At 39.2% G+C, this 16,581-nt stretch overlaps 1 protein-coding gene across 21 annotated transcripts in view; it reads left to right on the forward strand.

Annotated features, from left to right (window-relative positions):
* The window catches only part of NRXN1 (neurexin 1), a 1,236,536-nt gene that overhangs the window by 460,496 nt on the left and 759,459 nt on the right, over nucleotides 1–16,581 (forward strand). The window lies entirely within an intron of this gene.

Below are 16,581 nucleotides of genomic sequence, written 5' to 3' on the forward strand. Positions count from 1 at the left end.
GTAAGTCTCGGGTAACTGGGAAGAAATTTTTGAAAGCCCTTGAATTATAAAATCCCTTTGGGGGTGCAAATGATTAAGCCCTCGCCTACTAACCAAAAGATTGACAGTTTGAGCCCACCCAGAGGCACCTCGGAAAACAGCCTGGAGATATGCTTCTGAAAGGTTACAGCCTTGAAAGCCCTATGGAGTAGTTCTACTGCACAACATATGGTGTCGCCATGAGTCACAATCCACTTGATGGCAACTGGTTTAACTTCTATACTTTTATGAACTCTTTATAGGGAAGGCATGTAATATGGGAAATGGAGGGGTAGGCAACCTTTTTCAAGCATGGGGTATAAAATATATTGGCAAACATAAGATATACTCACAGAATACATTTTTTTGTCATAGAGTGGCAAAGTAAATGATCTTCAGGATGAAAAGACTCGTTTTAACAGGGTATTTGGTTTACCCAAAGCAAGTAGAAAAGTAAAATAAATCAGCTTTTACAGCATATGGGTTTGGAATGTGTTTGGTCCTTGATACCCAAAGAACCTTTGCTGTGAGAAGTGAATGGCTATATTGTGACTTTTAGCTACAGACTGAAAAAGTGGTGTTATTCAATCTGGGTAAAATATTCTCGAACCATTCAAATTGCTTTCAAACTAAGGAGTGAGAAGGCTCTCAGCTTTTCATTTGTGTTTGGCCTGCTTTAACGTAAACTTTGTGCAATGGCATCACTAGAGGGGTATGGACCACACCCCTGACACTGTCGGAGGGGTGACACCAAAATGACCCCAGGGTCCTGCCAGTGGCAGCAGGGAGCAGACCAGTGATGCTGGGGGAGGGGGCACCAAGGTAGTGGTGTCACTAGGGTTGGTATCACCTGTCACCCAGTGCAATAACTCATCACTCCCTCTCCCCATCACCCGCCAATCACTAGAGTTGATGTCACCCCGTGTGGTAACTTGTCACCACTCCTCGCTGTCACCTGTCAGTCAGGATGTGGGCGGCCAGGCCTTGGCACCCACCATTGGGTAGAGGAGGGTCTCCAGCTTGGCCAATGGGAGAGGGACAGGGTGGGGCTGGGCAGCTCCACCTGCGCTGGGTGCGGGTAGGGGTAGGGGTCGGGCGGGGGTGGGGTGGAAAGTGGGGGGTGGGGGCAGGGCGGGTGACACCGTGAGTTACCAAACTGGGTGACACCAACCCTAGTGATGCCAATGACTTCATGCTAACTGTTGAGAAATTGGTCCTTTCCAGAGGGTAAGATGAGGGAATTCCTAGCATTTTGCAAAACACACTAAGTTGCAAGCTAAACCGGTGGTCATTGGAATAAACTGAAAATTAAAAAATATACGTTTTAACATTTCAGTCTTAATAAAGTTGAAGTTGTGGTAATGGGTGGTGGATATATGCACTTTTAAAAAGGCTTCTGTAGTGATTCTTATGATCAGCCTTGTTCAGGAGGAACAGTTCTAGAACCGCAGCTTCTCCTTCCAGTGGAACCAGTGAGCAGCTCTGAATCCTGAGTAAACCTCTCACTTCTATGGGCCTCCTTCTTCCAACTCTGAAACTTACAGTTCTGTGATTTGCTGAGATTTCCCATAAGGTTTCACAGTTCAAGTAAAGTTAGACACAAATCAGTCATTGTCCTTTATTTGTATTGAATCCTAAAGCCTACATTTATAGGTAGAACAAAAAAAGGGGGCTTGTAAAAGAATTCCTACATCCTAGAAACTTGACAATGTCAGGTGTTAACGAGTTAGCTGTACCTTTCACAATGGTTTCACCACATGACCATGCTTTATAATCTGGCCCTGAATCCCCTTTTAAAACATAGATAACTGATCTGGGAGTAAAGACTTCTGACTAATGAAAGCTGAGCTAATCAAATATTCCCCCTTGGGAAACTCAGAACTTGAAAGGAGTTACCTCAAAACTGGGGTTCACTGGCGCTGAGTTATATGATAAACCAGCAGAGAAGACCAGTGACTCTGCCGTGAGGAGCCTGGGTCCCTCTCAAATTTCTTCTAAGACTTAATTGTTTAACAACTGCTTCTATTCTGTGAGCAACCTCCAGAATCCTTAGGATAAATTCTGGTGTTTGCGCTTAAGCTAGAGCTCTTTGGAGCCAGGAAGGAAACAAAGCTTGAAGGAACCCATTATATATAATGAACCGACTTCTGTCCTATGCTTCTAAAATGGTGCTAGTTTTGTACCTTCTTTGGGAAAATTGAGAAAATAGTACTCAAATCACATGAGGAACCTAGGATGAGAAAGACTGAGCTAATAGTGTTGGTTTATGACATTTTTAATACAGGTATGATAGGTAAGGTGGGAAGAGGTTATAGGTGCATCAATATATAATAATAATAACAATAATGCCATAATTGTTAAAATACGGATCCTTATTAAAAAGTTCTGAGATGACTATTGCCTTTGTTCTGAAGGAAACTCAGATTCAGCTACATTTACGTGTCCATGGTCATGTAGCACCTACCGTAAAACGGAAAACTGAATCCAGGGCTCCTGATTCCAAATTAAGGGTTCTATCCACAGGAGGGGAAAAAAAAAAAAAAAAAAAACTAGTCACTGTTGATTGTTCCTTACACAATTTTATTGGAAAATATGCATTCTCCTCAAATTAGTTCATATAGATTGGTTGTAGTATCAGCTTTCTCTAAAAATATTTTTCTGGAAAGTGCACTTAAATGGAGAAGTGCCTTAAATCTGGGGGAAGGGATAAGTAAATACATTCTGCTAATACCCTCGCACACCCAGGACCAAAAAATGGGTTGAAGCTATTCTTCTTTGTGCTAATGAAGAAAAGGAATGGGAAGGTGACATCTGGTAGAGTGTGAACAGAACACCTATCATGTCCCTTTGTTTCTCTGAACATTTAAGTCCTTGGAATAAGAGCAGAACTTGCCCTAGAAGCCCAGGGAAGGAGAAGTTGCTGTGAAAAGTTCTTTTTTAAAAGCAGCAGCCACCAGAAACCTTTAAAGACATTTTAACTCTACCGCATTGCCTGATTTTGACAGCAGGAAAGCAATAGAGTTTGGCTCAGAGTTGGGCCTCAATAAATGTATATTGAATGAATCAATGAAACAGTGGCTCAGTAAATTCCAAATGTTATAGAACCATAGACTTTTAGAATTGAAAGAAACACTGGAGATCACTTAATCCAGCTCTGTCACTTTGCCAGTGAGGAAAAAGAGGACAGGTGAGGTTAAGTGGGTTAGCCAAGGGCACAGAGATGAGAAGTGGCCAAATGGAAACCACTGTTCAGCGCTCCTAATTCTTAGCCCAATAGTTTTCCCTGTGAGAATGAAAAAAGCAAAAATCTCCTAAAATCATTTTTCATGTCATCCAGGTACAAACCTGATAAAAAGGATAAAACATTAATAAAGATAGATATATTTTTTTGCTTTCTTTTTTTCTATTTACAGTGCTTCCATCTTTCTTACTTCAGGCAACTTAATTAACCAATATGCTCCTTGCATTAGGGTGTTGGGCATAGTGATATTCTGCTTGATAAAAGATTTGGTGAAAAGCTGATTTTTTTTTTTTTTTTAAACTGCTAGAGAGTGCTTTAAAAAATGCAGCCGTGGTCACCTTAGTGATAATGGTCATAGTAAACCAAAAGCCAAACCAAACCCGTTGCCATCGAGTCAATTACAACTCACGGCGACCCTACAGGACAACGTAGAGCTGCCCCAGAGGGCTGCCAAGGAGCGGCTGGTGGATTCCAACTGCCAACTTTTTGGTTAGCCTGAGCTCTTAACCACTGTGTCACCAGGGCTCCAACGATCGTAGTGGTAAACATTAGTTGATTTCTTGCCATATGCAAGGTATGACTTTATATACGCAACAGGATGTTGAGGGTGAATTTTCCTCCTAGAATAGTTGGCTAGAGCCCAGTAACACAAAGGAATTTATGAAACCTTCATTATGCGTAAACCAGTTGCCCTTGAGTCAATCATGGCTCATAGGAGCCTCATGAGTGTCAAGTAGAACTGTATTCTATAGGGTTTTCAATAGCAGATTTTTCAGAAGTAGATCACCAGGTCTTTCTCTATCCCTGTGGGTGGATTTGAACTTCCAGACTTTCAGTTAGCGCCACCCAGGGATTCTTAAGCACTTACTAGAGGCAGCAGAACTGATGCTTCAACACATCATATGCTTCCGCACCTCCCATTTTCTTAGTCTATTTAAGAAACTAGAAAAGTGCGTAAAGAGGAAGGAGTCGCCAGGTCATGGGACCTGTGACACTTACTGTTCATTGAGAGGTGTGCTCCTTTCACCAAAACTAATCAAGGGAAGAGACTACCACAGACCACACGTAGAGCCTGAGGGCGTCTGCAGAAAAGGCAGGTTAGCTTTCTACATTCCGCCATGCATGAATGTGTATGCACGGGACACTTGCTGACCTGTCTTGTGGCTTTCTGAGCACGGGGGATGGAAAGTGAAAGGATGGAAAGGGGACGACAGGAGTACAGCCTACACTCAATGTTTGGTGTAGTCAGGACGTCTGAGATTCTATGGGCTGGGCAAACACTCCACTTGGACTGGAACCTGAGCCAACTGGCCAGTATTACTCACAAGAAGGCACTCACTTGGCCAGGCAATTGGAGTAACCAAAGGCTTTGGGGTGTGGAGCTAGAAGGTGAAGTAGACTGAGAGTCAGATGAATCTGGGTTTGCCTCATTCCTGGAATGAGCCAAACATTTTCCCCTTTTAGGGGTTGCACTTGTAAGTTCTCTCTGCGTCAGATAAATAATACTTGTCCTGATGGTCCCACGAGTTGTTCCTCATCATTCAGATCTCAGTTCCAATGTCACTTGCTAAGCGAACATTTCTAGTCACCTAAATCAGTCACCCTACCCAGTCATTCTCATCTTTCTTTTGTTTTCTCAATGTCACGCATAACTGGTTACTCATTTATGATCATCTTTCTTCAACTAGTTTGACTGAGTGGAGACTCTGAGTGCCTTATCCATTGATATATTTCTAATGGGGGAGAATAGTGCCTCTAAGTTGTGAGCATTCAGTTTATAACTCTAAAGAATGATGCCTGAGTGAACATTAATCTCCCTCTCAGTGACAATTTCTGTACTCGGTGCTTTGTATGTGTGACCTTTGGATTTAATGCTGTGTTTCTGTCTTGAGATCAAAGACATGCAATAGATTTCCAGCATACCTCCTCTTGCTACCCTAGTGCAAAGAATGGCACACTACAATCCAAGTGTTTCTAGTTTATACTGATCTAGTGGTTTAAAGTCAGAAAAGGTGTGCATCAGGGTTGTATCTTTTCACCATACTTATTCAATCTGTATGCTGAGCAAATAATTTAAGAAGCTGGACTATATGAAGAAGAATGGGGCATCAGGTTTGGAGGAAGACTCAACCTACATTATGCAGATGACACAACCTTGCTTGCTGAAAGTGAAGAGGACTCAAAGCACTTACTGATGAAAAGCAAAGACTGCAGCCTTCAGTATGGGTTATGCCTCAACATAAAGAAAACAAAAATCCTCACAGCTGGACACATAAGCAACATCATGACAAATGGAGAAAAGATTGAAGTTGTCAAGGATTTCATTTTACTTATATCCACAATCAATGCCCATGGAAGCAGCTGTCAAGAAACCAAAAGATGCATTGCATTGGACAAATCTGCTGCAAAAGACCTTTCGAGTGTTAAAAAGCAAAGATGTCACTGTCGTGGATTAAATTGTGTCCCCCCGAAACTTACCTGGGCCATGATTCTAAGCATTGTGTAATTGCTCACCATTGTATGTGGTTTCCCTATATGTTGTAAATCCTATCACTACAATGTAATAAGATGGATTAGCGGCAGTTATATTGATGAAGTCTACAAGATTAGATAGTATCTTAAGCCAATCTCTTTTGAGACATAAAAGAGAGAAGTGAGCAGAGAGACATGGGGACCTCATACCACCAAGAAAGCAGTTCTGTGAGCAGAGCACGTCCTTTGGACCTGAGGTTCCTGTGCTGATATGCTCCCAGACCTAGGGAAGACTGATGACAAGGACCTTCCTCCAGAGCTGACAGAGAGAGAGAGACTTCTGGAGCCGGCACCCTGAATTTGGACTTATGGCCTATTGGACTGTGAGAGAATAAACTTCTCTTTGTTAAAACTGTCCACTCGTGGCATTTCTGTTATAGCAGCACTAGATGACTAAGGCAGTCACCTTGAAGACTAAGGTGCTCCTGACTCAAGCCATGGTGTTTTCAGTCGCCTCATGTGTGCGAAAGCTGGACGATGAATAAGGAAGACCAAAGAAGAATTGATTCATTTGAATTACAGTGTTGGAGAAGAATGTTGGATATACCATGGACTGCCCCAAGGATGAACAAATCTGTCTTGGAAGAAGTACAACCAGAATGCTCTTTAAAAGCAAGGATGGCAAGACTATGCTTCATATAGTTTGGACATGTTACCAGGAGGGATCAGTCCCTGGAGAAGGACATCATGCTTAGTAAAGTAGAGGGTCAGCAAAAAAGAGAAAGACCCTCAACAGGATGGGTTGATACAGCGGCTGCAACCATGGGCTCAAGCATAACAATTGGGAGGATGACGCAGGATCCAGCAGTGTTTCTTCTTGTTGACTATAGGGTCGCTATGAGTCAGAACCGACAAGAGGGCACCTAAAAACAACAGTGTATGCTTAGTGGTGCTTGTAGTCACTTCGTGATACAAAAGAACTCAGTTAATGAACTCAGCCACTAACCAAAAGTTTGGAGGTTCAAGTTGGAGGTCCACCAAGAGGTGCCTCAAAAGAAAGATCTAGGGATCTACTTCCGAAAAATTGGCCATTCAAAATCCTGTGGCGCATAGTTCCACTCTGACACACGTGGGGTTGCCATGAGTAGGAAAAGAACTCAATAGCAATTGGTAACTGACTACTTTGGACGGTTGTAAGAAAAAGTTATCTGTCTATCTAAGCGAAATCAACAACAGGACAAAGGAAACACTTGGCCAGTTCTCCTAAGTAGTAAGGGGATGGATAGATTTACTTAAGTACATCTCTTTCCATCCTAGCATAATTCCTCATCATGTCCATTGTGCCTATCAACCCCCTCCTCTATGAAGGATACTGGGGATGCTGAGATAAAATATGCTTACACTTTTCTTTAAAAAAAAAAAAAATGCCATTCTTGTTTTAAACACAGCAGACTTTGACTTTACAGTGCATATTTCCTCCATTGCTTAGTATTATTGACTTTAAAATGTCCTGAGTTCACTTAACTATGAAGGGTGGAAATGTGATGGTCCAAGCCTGGTAGTTTTCATCCATCTAGAATGTATGATTGTTTTTAGTTGCAGCAGTGGGTGAACTCAGGTGTTTCTAGAGAGAACCATAAATGCAGTTGCATGAAACTCATTATGTATATTCACTAATAATGACAACTTGTTAGACTGTATCCGGAGTTATACTCCTTTAGATTTATCCAGAAGAGTGGGGCTAAGTTTCCAAACCCCGTGAGAATTCTATTGTAATATGGCCTAAAGGAGAAACATATTGAGAATAAGAATTCAGAGATTACCTCCAATGATTTACCGGCTAGACTCTGCCAGGGTACATATTAAATAGGTATTTTATGCATCTACATAATGGCTGGATTTTTATGATTCTTTAACTTTTTTCTTAACAGGTTTCTTCCCCCCCCAATCAAAAGATTCAAAGTAGCAGATCTGAATATTTATCCCTTAAGAAAAATACCATGGTATGTTCTGTCTTAGGCACAACAAAAGTCCTTACAATTCTTAGAAGATTTTCTAAATTACAGCAATCTAAGCATCTGTTAGAGCAATAGGGCTCTCACACTTTAATGTGCACTCAAATCACCTAGGGGGTCCTGTTAAAATACAGATTCCGCTTCAGTAGGTTGGGGATAGGGCTGAGATTCTGCATTTCTCATGAGCTACAAGCGGTGCAAAGAATGCCAATGGTGTTCCCCCAGACCATACTTGGAGAAGCAAGTGCTAAGAGCACTTATTTTTTAAAGCAATTCCACTTTAACCAACATTTTACTCTTCCCTCTGGTATAGACTCTGGTTTATACCTTCCAAGATGCCACTATTTATGTCTCTAGAGGAAAAATTACATTCTGTAGTTTGGGGCAGTTTACTACATAGCAAAAATAGTCTGATAACTCATAGATTTATACAATTAGAAACTACTCTGATTCTACGGAGAAAGAAAAACGTTATAAATTGGCCACTCTTTAGAGCTTGATTATAAAGAAAGATTGCCCCAGTGCTCATTGACTTACCAAGTAGGAGAAAGATCATTTCATATTTGAAATTATTTACTCACACACATTTTATAGCTGAGGATTGAGGTATTTTTATAAATACAGAATATCTATAAATCTGCTATGCATCTAATTGTATTCCTATAATTTATTCTTTATTAATCATGCATCGACAGCCAAAGAGTTTATAAGTCTTTGAGGAAATCTTTGTAAAGTCCGTAGTCACTGAGCGGTATTTTTATTCTGAACCTGTCTCTGGGTTTCCTCCAGGTTAAATGATGGGACTGTTGGTTGTTACAGAGTCAGTTGTTGGGACTTGAATCTGAGGCAGGCCCAGGAAAAGCAAGCTGGCACACCTGGTGAGTGCCATTACTTTCCCTGCTTATCACACGCTCTGCGCAGAACTGACTGGTCATCAGCCCAGCCAGGCACAGAGTGGCCTGTTTGGTTCCCAGCACCTGCAGTTATTTAAGCAAATGCAAATCCGTTGCAAAATAGGATTGGCAAATTATTGTACTAGAGTTTTGGACCGTGTCCTATTTTATTTTGGTAAATTGTGCTCAATTTTGAGCTACATGTAATATTTGGTCATGAATTGGAGACTCATGTCATGGGGATAGCTGGGAAATAAGGAAGAGCAGGAGAATCGAATCAAGAGGCCCAGAGCCATATTCTGATTCTCCCCATTTGGTTCCATTACCATAATTTCATCTGTCAGGCCCCCACTTTTTTCATCTAATAAACATGGCCATTGGACTAAATAATACCTAAGTCTTCTTCACCTCTCGTATTTAGTGACTAAGAATGTGCCTCTTTTTCCAGGTTATCTAACGTTTAAGTAAATCCAAAGTCGCTAATGGATCCTTGACACTTTTTTTCTGGATTAGTTGTCTTGAGGCATACCCAAAGTGAAATAATATCTTGAAGAAGGAATATTTTATAATACCAGATTTCTTGCTGAAAACGATAGAAATTAGGTTCAATTTACATGGTTTGAATTGTATTTGGGAATCTGGGAAGTTTCACAACTTTTGGTAGGAAAGCGTGAGCTACTCTGGATTTAAAGCAATGCCATTTCTCCCTGCAGAAATTAATTGATTGTTTTAATCTCTGAAATACACAGGATTGTGGCAAATAAAGTGATGATGTTTTCTCTTACACTACTTGGGGACGAAGGATTTTCAATAAACAAGCTTTCCTTTCTTATTTTTCTAAATTTGCTTTATCTTGATCGTCAGAGACAGCCTGGCTTATTATTTAATTTAACAATGTAAACTCCTAGTGTGTACCTTCGTTTATTCAAGGATTTTTTTGACACAATATTCTTGCATACTTGACTTCTAGAGTAGAAAAACAAATGAAGCAGGCCTCTTGCTCAAATGTCTTTTTCTGTTTGTTTTTCATATATTGATTTTAGCTTTTGGTTTGTGTTGAACACACTCATAGAATCACATAAATAGAGTAACATGCTACAAAGCTGTGTGATTTGGGATTGTGTATATGAAAAGCAAGATAATAAGGAATAATAATGTCCGCCAGGTCCTTGGCATGAGAAAATAGCCTGACATTTTTCATGCAAGTGGAGACAGTGGGACTTTTTCCCACCCTTAGAAATCCCTGCCTTTAAAAAAAAAAAAAAAGTAGGTAATTCCCTTGCAGGTTGTTTACTTGGTAAAGAAATTGAGTAAACTTGGAAGATGTGGAAATTTAGGATCAAATTAATGAGTTTATATCCTATGAATAAGTAATAGGAAAGGGCACTGCCCTGAAAATTAACTTCTGTATGAACTTGGGAAGTCATTTAACCTTTCTTTGTCTACCATTCCTCTCTATAAAGTAGAAATCAATGATTCTTGATGTTGAAAGAGATCCGTTTTTTTTTCTTTCTATCTAGCATCCAAGCATTAGACATCTTCTACTACATCCGATTAAGTGGTTTAGCTTATGCGTAAGTCCTTTCTGTGTCAAGGAATTTGTTTTCTCTCCAGTGGAATGTTCCCCCTACGGAGAGCTCTCTTAGGAAGCCTTTTTTATATTGAGATATAATTTATTTTCCCATTCCTCTTATATGTTAATCTTATTTACACCCTGATTCCATACAGAATGCTGTCATAATCTTGCTAAAGAACATCTTCCCCTATATCTGAAGATGCTGGCATATATCATACGTCATATATTTCAGATGCCTTAAATCTTTTCCCCTCCATGTTTTTTATATTTACGTGATATAACCTAGAAGCCTTTCGACATCTTGATAGATATCCACACACACTGCATCATATCCAAAAGGAGTATGAGACCAGGTGTGAGCTGTTTAGCCCTAAGCTGTAGGACTGTCCCATCTCTCAGCTAAGTACTTTCATGAATGTAGCCCATGCTTATATGGGTTCTCTTGAGTTTCTTCATCACATTGTTGACTCATGTTTTCAGTCCTCCCAGTAGTTTCGTTGATTTAATTGATCCCCTGGGGCTAGGAACTCATGTTTCCAGCGTTCGATTATTTGTTCAGTTGGGTAGCTTTGGACCTGCAACTAGAACTTAGATTTCTTCCATCAAATTTAACTTTGTTAAAGTCAGCTTATCCAGTCGTCACAAAACGAATTCATAGAATTCTAGTTCTTCTGTCTAATTCTAATATAAACTAAATGTTTGGACTAGAGGAGAGCTTATAAAGTACCCTCTGACTCAGAGACCTGTTCTAAATATTTAACAAGGATGGAAAATTTTATAAATATCGTCTTCAGATAGGCAGCTCTCATCATGTATGATGCAAGAATTTGTATATGAGCCAGAATCCACTTGCCTACCTATCATCAAATAATCAGAACGATGGCCAGTAGGAAATAAATGGAAAATATTTGGGGAATGTTATTTTCATTGATTATGATAACTATTTTCTAAGGACTGAGACTCCAAGTTCTTTATAATATATAAAATTCCCACAGGATGTCTATATACCCAATGGTACTTATTGCAGTTGGTCAGTTTTCATGATGGTGATAATAGACCTTTTCTCTTGTGATAATTTACCCCCATTTATGATCACATCTATTACTTGAATTTAGGAAAGGGCTAGAAAAAAATCTGGCATTGCTTACCTGCTATTTCATTTTACTACTTTCAGTGTAAAAATAAATGGACAACAAACTGGGCTGCCACTTCATAGAAGAGGGTAACGGTCTGAGACAAGGAGAGCAGAGGCTGTGTTGATATAAAGCTTCTTAAAATAACTTGTTGTGAGATAGATATCCGAAAGCTACATTTGTTGAGGGTCTAGTTTGGTCAAGACATCATGCTGATCACAGGAAAGACTCAACTAGCTGAGGTCACGCATCCGGAACTTCTAAGTTCAAGTCACTCTGCTTGGTTGAGATACTTGGTTGAGTGACCTTGGTGAGTTACGTAATTTTTCCAAACCTGTTTGTCATGTAGAGAGTGGTTATACTAATACCTACCTCACAGAGCCAATGTGCATGGAAAATGCACTGAAAAGTATAAATAGCCAAACAAACGAGTCTTCACACTTGCCCAGAAGGAACATTCATACTAGGAAGAAAGCAAGCAGATTGAGAGAAAAATGAAGAATGAGAAGAATCACAGCATTGTCACCAGGGTACAGGTTAAACCAGTTGTACTCACTGGATTTTCAAGGATAGTCCCTGTATGAGATATTTTTATTATTTTTAATAAAAGTGATTTTTACAATTAGATATAAAAGGGATTTATTTTGAATTTGTATGTAAGAGAGTTTTTAAATAAAAATTAATTCACAAATTAGAATTAGGAAGAAATCTTTGTTAAATCGTCAACTGGAACTCTGGCCTTGGAAAATGGCTGTTGTATTTTTCTACCACCTCACCTCTCTCAGTAAAATTTTTATCATTCTTTGCATATTACTTACGCCTTTGTGGGCATAGATTGGAGCCCTGATGGTGCAGTGGTTAAGAGCTCAGCTGCTCGTCAAAAGGTCGCCAGTTGGAATCCACCAGCTGCTCCTTGGAAACCCTATGGGGCAGTTCTATTCTGTCCTATAAGGTCGCTATGAGTTGGAATTGACTTGATGGCAACCGGTTTGGCTTTTGTTTTGGGAATAGATTATGAGAGGGAAGTGAATCAATGTAAAATAGTTTGACCCTATTTACCATAAAAATAAGCTAATCTTTTAGGTAATGTCTCTTATTAACATGTTGTTATTGTGTGTCTGTTCACATTTATGTTAAAATTTGGCTATGAAATTTCATCACCACTGAAACTGGTCCTGTGGGCTTTTATTTATACATATTTTACTATTTTTTTTTAAAGAAACCTATTTTTTATGATTTTTATCTGGCTATATATTTTTTTTTTTTTTTAATAAATTTAGTAAAAGTTCACTGTAAAATAAATCAATTAAAAGACTGTATGGATTTAGTAGGCTAAAAGTCCAAATTCAGGGCATCAGGTCCAGGGGAAGGCTTTCTCTCTCTGTTGGCTCTGAAGAAGGGTCTTTCTTGTCAATCTTCCCCTGGACTAGGAACTTCTCTGCCCAGAAACCCTGGGTCTAAAGGACATGTTCTGCTCTCAGTGCTTCTTTCTTGGTGGTATGAGGTCCTCAACTCTGTGCTTGCTTCCTTTTCCTTATCTTGAGAGATAAAATGTGGTACAGGCCACACCCCAGGGAAACTCTGTTTACATTGGATCAGGAATGTGGCCAGGATAAGGGTGTTACAATCCCACCCTAATCCTCTTTAACATAAACTTACAATCACAAAATGGAGGACAACCACACAATACTGGAAATCATGGCCCAGCCAAATGGATACACATTATTTTTTAGAGGACATAATTCAATCCATGACACCAAGTTTTTACTGAGAGGGAACTACTATCTTAATATGCTTGTGTTTTAACAGTTTAATGCATAGGAATGAATCCTAAAACAGTATATTATTTAATTTGCTTCTTTTTGTACTTTGTAGAAATAGGACCATATTGTATGTATTCTTGTGTGACAAGATTCCACCATTCAATATTTTATATTTTTCAGATTGTCTGTGTATGTAACGTAGTTGTAGCTCCTTTAGTTTTGTGGCAGTGTAGCATTTCATTGCATAAACTTTTAAGAGACCCATGCTTCTGTTGGGGACCATTTAGATTATTTCCAGTGTTTTGCTTTTATTCTTCTACGGCCAGTCCTATACGCTTATGCCAGACTTCTTCTGGGTTGCATATCCCTGAGATTGCAGTTTAAGTATACCAAGTAATATCATACTGCTTCCCAAAGTGTTCTTTCACACTCCTGTTAGCAGGGGATAAGAATTACTGTTTATCCACAGCTTTGCAGAACTTGGAATTTTTCTATATATATATATATGTATACACATATATATTTTCATTTTTGGTCAATATCATGAGTGTAAAATGGTATTAGAATATAGTTTAATTTTTACATTTCTCTGAATACTACTAGGTTTGAGCATTATTTCATTTATTTGTGGGGATATATATTTTTTTCCATGAAATGGCTGTACGTTTCTTTTGCCTATTTTCCTATTGTTTGCCCTTTTTCATATAGACTTATAGCAGTGCTTTATGTTTCCTGGATTCTAGTTCTTTGTCATCTGATATGAAATGAAAATATTTTCTCCTTTATCTAACTTTTTATTCTCCTTATGAACAGGTGTTCTTAATTATAATGAGGTTGAATTTATCAGTTTTTTTTTTTAATGTTTTTATGCCTATTTAAATAAACCTCCCATATCTCAGGATCATATATTTTTGTCTTAGAAAAATTTTACAGATTTGCCTCTCTATTTATATCCTTAATCCATGTAGGATTGATTTTTATAAACAAAATGATGTAAAAATCCAATTTCACTTTGTTCATATTAGATAGCCAGTTGTCCCAGCACCATTTATTAACTAAGCCATTCTTTGGTCAATTATCTGCAATGTCTGACTTGATATAATTCAAGTGTTCATATATGTTTAGGAATAGTTTGTGTTTAATGGATTATCTTTATTCTCCTCCTTTTATCTAATCTAATACATCCTCTAAATTGCCATAATCTTCTAATAAATAGTCCATCTCTACTTGGGCAAATAGCTCCATCATCTTTCTTTGGCATATTTTGTTTTTTCGGGGCCCTTTTTTTGTCCCAAAGAACTTCTAGAATCAGCTTCTCAAGTGCGTTTTTAAAAATCCATTGAGATTTTTATTGGAATTTCATTGAATCTACAGTTCTACTTGATCTTTAGGTCTAGTCATATATGTTTAAAATATTGATTGTTCCCAGTACGCAGAAAATGCAGGTATTTTTAATCTTGTGATCTTTCTAAAATTCCTTATTAAGCACAAAAATTTATTTGTAGATTATTTTGATCTCTTGATGTATACAGTAATATTTGCTAATATGACATCATTGTCTTCGTTTGCAGTCTTTATGAGTTTCATGTATCTTTTCTCATCTTTTTAGATTTAGCTAGGACTTCAAGTATAATATTGAATAGATATGTTAATCATGGGCATGCTGGTCCTGCTTCTGATCCTAAAGAAAACATTGTAGCATTTCACAATTAAGTATGGCTTACGCTATTTGTTTTACACCATTTATGACATTTATCCCATTGGGCTGATAAGGAGGAAGACATCTACTATTCCTAGTGCACACCAACACTGCCAGATGACTGTACAGGCATTAACTCATTTTATCTTCACATCTACACAAAAAGATTGGTATCACCAACCATTTTTAGAAACTTGGATTTAAAAAGATGCTACAATTGCCCCCAGTGACATAGCCAGCAAGTGGCCAAGCTAGGATCTAAGTTCATATTTTGGCCTGTTCATTTTTTTCCTGCTGTATCAGAAATATTTCATTGTGCTGGCTCCCAGTATTGAGCCACTTGCCATATTAAACTGGCCAGGGAAACATATACCTGGCCTGTAAACTTTCAGAGACAGGAGCTAAATCTGCCTTGTTTGTTCCATTATTCCTGAAGCCCAGTACTGAACTTAGCATTTGGGAGGTGCTCAGGCAATATTTTGAGGGCTTGGATGGGAAGGACCCTCTAGTATAGATTGGGTTGTCCTTGCTATGGCTCTGATTCAGAATGTGGTGGGTGTGGCCTGATCTCTTGTCTTCACTGATGGTTGACTGGTAGTCAGTGACCATTCTTCCAGGACTCAATTCTTCATGAAAGGCCCCAGGCAGCACCGTTCCTGGATACCATGCTTTGCCTCCCAATAGCCACTTTCTCTTTCCGGAGTCAGGTCATTTGGCACTGCCGAGCTGGAGCCTAGATTTGAGCTCTGGTGCCAGGCCATGGATTATTTGACTGTCAAATGAAAACAGCCCTGAGGTAAAAGCCTACTGGCAGGGGAAGAGTGTGATCCCTGCGGGTCTATGAGCCCTCCAGCGGGCAGAATAGAGAGGCTGTATCACCAGATGAAAGGGATGTTGGTTTCCCAATACCACTTATAATTCTACGTTTACAGTTTATCAGAAGCTGATTCCAGACCATACTGTTTAATTTTTCTTGGCAACATACCATTATTGCCTAGGAAGTGAGGGAGCCTTTTGCTTACAGCCTTTCTTAGGTTAAATTCACTTCATCAGCGGGAGAAAGTTGTTCTTTCCAAATAGTCACGTTTCCATTTGATCTGTCTAGCATCTCGTGGGATCCGCCTTGTGTTATTCCTGGATATGGTAAAGATTGCCATGTGGATAGAACGTTGAGTCTTCATGTAAATGCTACCCCCGTGACGATGTGCTGGCATTCTTACCAGTCTCATAAAAGCCAGCCCTGCCATCTGCTTGGCGAGACCAGGGAATGAATTAACAATCTAGCTGACTTCATTAGGCTTTCTAGCCTTCTCCTTCTGTCCCAGGAGGAAAAAATACACATGCTCTATAGGAAATCTATTTCCTCCAGGACAAATTCTTTTTTTTTTTTCTTTTTCTTTCTTTCTCCCAAGCCCCTCACCAGATAATCTGCTGTGGTCTCTCAGTGATGAAAATATTTGGCTCTTCTTTGAGAAGATCTTTGAATATAAATGTCTTGCTGAAAATTAGAATAATGCCTCAGTTGGATGGAGAGAACGTTGCAAACATGGTTGAATCCATTGTTGCAACAGAGTAGAACCATCCAATATGCATTTACTGGTATCTGATTCATGCCCTGGAGATACCACAAAGCTTTCTCTGATCAGAGCTCTTGCAGTGATACTTAAAAATTAATTGAATTTTCAAGAACGTCAGCTTTAGCGACTGGAGTTGATGGCCCAATAGCTGAAATATACTGCCACCTACAGTACTGTTTGACTTTTCAGCAGGC

The sequence above is a fragment of the Elephas maximus genome, chromosome 26, assembly GCF_024166365.1.
Source record: "Elephas maximus indicus isolate mEleMax1 chromosome 26, mEleMax1 primary haplotype, whole genome shotgun sequence".
NCBI lineage: Eukaryota > Metazoa > Chordata > Mammalia > Proboscidea > Elephantidae > Elephas > Elephas maximus.